This window comes from Gossypium arboreum, chromosome 8 (assembly GCF_025698485.1).
Source record: "Gossypium arboreum isolate Shixiya-1 chromosome 8, ASM2569848v2, whole genome shotgun sequence".
In the NCBI taxonomy this organism is placed as follows: Eukaryota; Viridiplantae; Streptophyta; class Magnoliopsida; order Malvales; family Malvaceae; genus Gossypium; species Gossypium arboreum.
Genome location: NC_069077.1, coordinates 56,350,015 through 56,357,882, shown reverse-complemented (window position 1 = coordinate 56,357,882; position 7,868 = coordinate 56,350,015).

Here is a 7,868-nt window from a genome sequence, read left to right as displayed (position 1 = left end):
GTTATTTTGAAATCAATTACTGTTTTTGAAAACGCGCCCTAAAGCTATCCAATTTCAACAGTTAAATATAAATATTACCTATCTTAATAAAACATATAAAAACCATCAAAAATAAATAAGCGGCCTTATTACATTTAAAAGCCCAAAACCTCAAACATAATTAAAAGGATGTCCAGTTCACGGAAGAAAATCAAACTTTTAGAACGGGTGGCCACTCAATTCCTTCATGACTCCAAGCCCACTATGGTTGGGGATTACTGCGTGGATGGAAATAAAAGGGGTGAGTTTGGGGAAACTCAGTGTAAATTAACCCAACCATAGCCTATATCACTCAAACCACGAAATAGAATAAGTTGGCCTTAGCGAGCAATTGAGAATAAAGCCCATAGGCCCATAATGAGCGAGCAGATATTACATGTTTATGCGAAACCCAACCCAGATTCATCCATAACACCCCTGCATCAGCCTTACACCATGTGGGAGACTACTCGACCTACCCAACCGCTACACACTATAGAAATCGCAGCGAGGTGCCGGATATTGTGACGAAGTCACCAGATCTGAATATTGTGGCGAGCCACCGTATCAGATATATGTGGCGAGCCACGGATCGAATAATCGTGGCATAGCCACGGAAGCAGATATATGTGGCGAGCCACGGATCGAATAATTGTGGCATAGCCACCGGACGCTTCCTCCATAATATAACCCATGTCCCCATGCAAGAGATATATAATCATGGCATACATCATACGAATCGGATCGTCATGCTTTTGGTCAAAATTAACCCTAGGGGTATAACGGTAATTTTGTACCAAGGGGTATAACAGTAATTTTCCATACATAGGGGTATTATAGTAATTTAGCTGCTTTTAGGGTTTTCATGCATATCCTAACTATTTATGTACTATCAGAATACTTACCGCTCATACTTACCGCGCATACTTACCGAATGGGGCCCGTTGGCCCATGAACCCGATCTTTGGCCCATTAAGCCCAAATTATCAAAATGTACTGAAATCGCGTCTTGCAGTTTATTACTTTAGATTACCAAATATACAAACCCAACTATCTTACGAGCATTACACACTCGCAAATTCCCAAAATACCGATTTTTCAAAGATTACGGCTTTTGGCTTTTGCCAATCTAGTCTATGAGAGGGTGTCGATTACACATTGCTTTTGCGACAATATCTTGTGAGATCCACACACGAACCGCCTACAATTGGATTACTAACACGTTAATCTAACTATTCAAATACAAACTACGTATTAACCCCTTACAATATTCGACCAACCACACCTACAGATCATAGTAAGCTTATAAGAAAACAATAAGCAACTCATTAACAAATTTTGTCAATGTTTACCACATAATCATAATTTCACCGCAAGTTGTCTTCACGAGAAACAGTCACTAAATTATTTATAACTGGAGCTACAAAATCCAAATCAAGTTCATTAATTTTCCACGAAAATAGACTCATATCTTCTATCCATAAAATTTTCGAATTTTTGTATGGCCAATCAATACCAGATTTTTCTTAAAGTTTCCCATGTTTCCTTTGTTTGACTAATCGACCACTCTTCATTATGAATCAAATTTCTCATTGTACCGAATTCAAAATATGTTCTCGTTTATTCCATTTGAAACTAGACTCATTAAGCTTTAATTACATAATTTATGCAGCTTATAACTCATCTCCCACAATTTATGGTGATTTTCCAAAGTCACGTTACTGTTGTTGTCCCAAGCAGATTTATTACCAAATCACTCTTTCACACATAACTTGCATGCATGTTATTTAAACATGTATATCACCAATCAATCATCACATATCTATGATTTTACTTAAGTATAATCTCCATTTCATCATTTTTAAGCACAACATGTTAGCCGATTTTTCCCCTTAGCATCTAAGGCACATGCATGCTCATTTGTTTGGCTCAACTTCACCTATCTTCCATTTTTCATCAAAAGAACATGAAACAACGACCATTTCCTTCATTTTAATTCATGACTAAATGCTCACAACACAACTAAAAACCAAAATATGCTTCAAGAGTTAAGGTAGAATCAAGAAGAACTCATGAACCTCAAAATAAAAGCAAGGTACCAAGAACTTACCTTCAATTTTCCTCCTCCTAGTGACCGAATACTCAAGAGCTTTCTCCTCTCCTTTCTCTTCTCTAACTTTCGGCTATGATGAACAAAGATGGACAAAACTTTGTTCTTTTCACCCCTTTTTCTTTTAATAAAATTTCATATTTCATCCATTTAATTCTTTAATACAAAAGACATGAAATGCCCATCATGGAACATTTACCTAAACCATTATCATGGAACATTTACCTAACCCATTATCATGGAATATTTACCTAATCCATTATCATGGAACATTTACCTAACCCATTATCAATTTGTACCATGAATTATGGATATCAAGTGCTCATATTGTCTACAACAACATGATGGCTGGCCACTTCATGTAAAATGGGAGGTTTGTCATGCAAATCCTTCTATTTTGCACTCCTATTTATTTGGCCACTTCAATTTAGCCTATAGCATTTTCAAACATTTTCACATAGGTTCTATTTCATAATTTCACCCCCTTTTTCTTATGGAACAAAAATTAACTAAAATTGTCGGGTTCTATCTTAAGCTTGGGCCTTCTAGAGGCCCACTAACATAATTAAACATATGCCAACATTCACAGAATTCCCGAAAATTAGGGCATTATAAATAGGCACATATTCATTTCAGAAATGTAAGACATTAAATCTCAACTTTAGCTAGTGAGTTTCTAATAATCAATTTTCATTAAGAACAAACAACATATGAGAATTCTTTTAAATTAAAAAATCTTCTGGTTCTTTAATGAATTTCCATATGAATTCTTAATTAATTTTCGCATCATATATGATCCAGGATGATCTAATTGGTCACGCCAAGTAGTAAATGCATTTGTATCAGTAAACTTCTAGTTTACTTTAACATGTGTTTCAATTGTACTATATTGTAACAAATTAATAATTTTACTATCATTCATTTTACTTTGTATCCACATATAAGTGCTATTGTGACATTTATGACTAGAAATATCTAAATCAATGTGAATATTATAATACTACTAAGTCAATAAAATAAATATAGTTTCCAAACAATTATATGCAATATACGCTTCAAGGAATATGTAAAAATCTTCAAATATCTAAAAAAATTTGCAACTTTAGGTGCATCCAACCATAACGAGCTTTAAACAGAATTATCATATTTTATTAATATTTTGCTTCCAACCCCTTAACGGGATGATGACAAAAGAAGATCACAAATATTATAAAATAAATATAAATTAATAACCCAATCCTCTCTTTTCATCATTTCAAAATAGATATTTATAGCAATGGTGATTCATATGAAATATAATATTTTCATCATTCACAATCTCAATATAAGATCCATTATAAATATCTTTTAAAACCAATAGATTAACCATCACAAAATATTAATATATTAGCTCTTCTAGAGCTTTCAAATAATTTTGTACTATCAAATATTGGAATAATATTTGTTTGTTTTAGAACCAAATAAGATAAATATTTTCTATCTATAATGATAGAATTTATTACTACATTCTCATATCATTCCTCAAAAATGTTAATAGAAACAAAATATTTAGGCATATGCCACATATGTCGCTAATAATCTCTCATATCACATTGATAACGTAAGTTATATTTATCCTTTGAAGATTTATCTTGGGAACTCTCATTGTTCTCTTATTTATTACTATGTTCCCACTTTTAGTGGTCCATGATTATATCTTTTATTTTCTTTATTTTTGCATTTACTTCAGGGAATGCAATAAATCTGGTAGGACAGACTTCTAAATGCCTCCATGGATTCTTTATTTCATAATCACCATCGCAAAACATGCGTGGATTTCAAATTAAAATCTATCTATTCATGTTGTCATGATTAGTCGTCAATCACATCCTCAATTACAACAACAATTATGATCTCTATATTTTCATTTTTCATAATTGTTATGTACTGTTACATCCACTTCAGGGAATGAAGCAAACTAGTGGGAAGAATTTCATAGTTTGTCATTGGTAACTTATTGTATTGCTTAGCCACTAAAACGTATGAGATCGTTTAAAAATACTTTTCAAGTCATTTTCCCAATATTGCTACTACATGAGCACATTAGATATTTCAATAATATAGTTAATAAATTCCTTCGGGAATATATATAATACAAATACATGAGTATATCATGTTATTTATATATATGATTTTAATGTAAAACACATGAAGGTTTTATTCAACATATATCTTCTTGATCTGAAAAACAATATTATATTTTATAAAATTTTGCATCATAATAAGCTAAAATATAAGCTCTTAAAGAGCTTTTTACAATTTGATCTAATATAAGCTCTTGAGGAGCATATAATCATTTTATTGTATAACCTTAATGAATGCTTAATTTATTTTAAATAAATTTTATTTATTCCTATAAAAATAAATGAATATGTATAAATAAAACATATATTAAACGTAATAAATAATAAATCCATGTCACTAATAAATCATTGTGGTTAGATAATATATATTTTATATATCATACCACAACAAAATACAAAATATTATAATGTCAAATTAAAATAACTTTACACTATAAAAGTTTGAACATAACCATTTTCTAACCTCTACCTCTTATGACATAACTTCATCTCAAATTTTACAATGATATGAAATTATCACAGACAGGGTGAATATCCCAAAATTCATGACAAGTATGTATTTTTACTCACATTTTGCAACAATTATATATCTTAATCAAAATCAAAATTAAACCAATCAGTTCTATTAAAAATGAAAAAAATATTTATCTCCACATAAAAATTCCAATAACTAAATGCGTGAAAGGTTTTAAAAATTCATAGAGATATGGATAGTAAATTATATAAATTGAACTTTTTAATAGAAATCAAATCAAATTTCAAAAGAAGTCGATTAGATTGACTTACGTTACCATGGATGAGAAGTAGTGATTATAAACATCCTTTGTAATGAAGAAAAATAAATCATCCCCAAGCAAATATCAAAAAGCAAACTTTGAGAGTGAATCTTACTTTTTGATTTCATATAGATAACATTATCAAATCTTTCACCATCCTTAAGAACAAAAAGTAAAATAAGTTAATCGAACAATGATAATGTATAATGAAAGAAGAATGAAAATAATAATCAGATATAACATGAAATAAAAGAAACTTCATGTAAGAACTTTGCATCTTGCCATAAAAGATATAAAATCATGAAGAATAAATTTGATCGTTGATAAAAGGAACTATCACTTTGAGCAAGATTGTGCTGATAACGTGTTATAAAATAAAGAGAGATGGAGAGAATAAAGAACAAAGAAAATATGAAAGCAATAGAAGATGTACTTTATTGATCAAAAGGGATGATTACAATGTTTTATCAAAGTCTCTATTTATAGGCATAAGAAGTACAAAAGAAGTAGTGAAACACCCTGAATAATTTATTTTTGATTCTATAACTATCTGACATAAAGGTGTATTTGCTTTAGTGGTTAAGTGTTCTGGGAGTGTGTGAAAGATCTTGGGTTCAAGTCTCACCTTTGGAAATTTTTGTTATTTTTAGATCCAAGTCTTATTCCTGTTCAGTGGGCTTTTATTAAATTATCTGTTAATTCATATTAGAATGAGTCTGCTGGTTCGAGTGGTAAAGGAGTTAGTGTGTTGGAGGTCTTGTGTTCGAATCCCTACACGAGCGTGGGTATTATTTTTCCTCGGTTTTATGGTAGAGTTTTGGTGGAATTAAAATTCTGAAGTGGTTGGGATTAAGGTGTTAGTAGGAAGTTGGGGGATATAAAAATTAAATTTTATTTTTGTTATTTTTTTCCCAAATTCCCTCTGTTTTGAAATTTTTCTTCTTCCAAAAACAAAATCCTCATTTTTGCTCTTGTGGTTTCCTTTTCTCGTTGACGGAAATTAAACTCTTTTCTTCGTTCTTGTCCTTATTGTTAATCCCTGCTATTGGGCGTTTTGAATCCTTGTCTTTCGGGTAATCAGTAAGTGGGTTTCCATTGTATTCTTTTTATCATTGTTTTCTGAAGGTTGAAATGTTGATGTATCTTATGGTATAGGAGAAGGCGTTGAACTGTGAGTTCGCTTCCTTTGTTTGATCGGGGTTACCAAAGTTCTCATTGTTGGTAAGTCAATTTTTTTCGGATTTTCGATGACGAATTTGAAAATTTAGTCACTTAATTGATGTTTGGTATGCTATTTTTAGGTTTTGGAAGGCTCGGGAGCGGTTTTGCATCAAATTGATATCAGGTGTGAACCCGAAACGCCAAAAACGAGACTTTGGCAAAAGCCAAAAAATGATCCTATCGATGCCACAACGGGTGTATGGACGCCAGTGTGGATGGCTGTGGGTGAGACACGACCGTATGGTGGGCGAAAATATGGCCGTGCATAGCACACGGCCGTGTAGTGGCTTGAGTGTAGCCGTGTAGACCACACAGGCTAGGCCAAGTTAGGCGTGTGGGCCCACACGGGTATGTCACATGGGCGTGTGGATTTTGGTCCAGGCCATGTGGGCCACAAAGGTAAGGCTAATTTGGGAATGTGTGTAGGCCGAAATAGGGTACGAGGCATTATCGGACATAATTGTAAGCACACATGCGAATTCGAGCTATAAAATTTCATTTAAATTAAAAACATTCAATCACATATGCATGATGTCCCTTAAACGGGCTACTGAGGCTCTAAACATGCATAAAGGTGATTTGGGATTAAACCGAGAACTTTGGAAAGTTTTGGGAAAACTTAGAAAAATTTTCATGAAACAAGGTCACACGCCCGTGTGGACACGCCTATGTCCTCAGGCCGTGTAACTCTCTAACTATGAGGTCAGCAAATGAAATTTAACCACATGGCCAAGCCATACACCCGTGTGCTAGGCTGTGTCATCCACACGGCTGAGACACACGGCCGTGTCTCTGCCCGTGTCGCCAACACTAAAGCCATTTTCCAAGCCTTTTTTTTTTGTTGCCCTTAATCTCTTTCATACTTAAATATATCATAAACACATGTTATAACATCAATTCAATGGTCAATAATTCTTTAATAAAACCCAATTAAAGCATTTTCATGTTGTCATACATGTGTTTTTCAATTTCTCATGTTACACCAAGTTAGACATTCCAATTCACATTCATTAGCCTTGTCATATTGATGACCACTTTTACCAATTAATCACAACATTTTACCCAACACTCAATCTTTGTTTATTCAACAAAGGTTCATGTTCAATCATTATCAATTTATTACCATGTCACGCATTTATTCCATGGCCATGACCACTTCAAATGGTCCTAAGGCATTCGTTATGCACATATGCCATACACTTCCCATTCATAGTAATCAAGCAAAATCACATAACCACATTACAAAACATTAACACATAGCATGGATAAATAGGCTTACAAGCCATAACCATTATAAGCCACATCTCATGGCTATATGCAATGAATCAATATAAGCCAATACATTTGGCTAATCATAACAACATCTATCATAAAAACTAAATGCCACTCACTTGAAGGTGTTTAGTACACATATGTCAATACTCCATAGGTGATGGCTTGATAGTGTGATGCTGCCTGCGACGATCTCCAACCCGGAGCTAACCTGACATCACTAAAGAAATGAAAAGGAGGGAGTAAGATTTACACTTAGTTAGTCTATATGAAAATAATAAGCAATATTCCAATGTGCTTCTCAAGGTAATACAACCATTATTACATGTTTACATATATTCTGGTCAT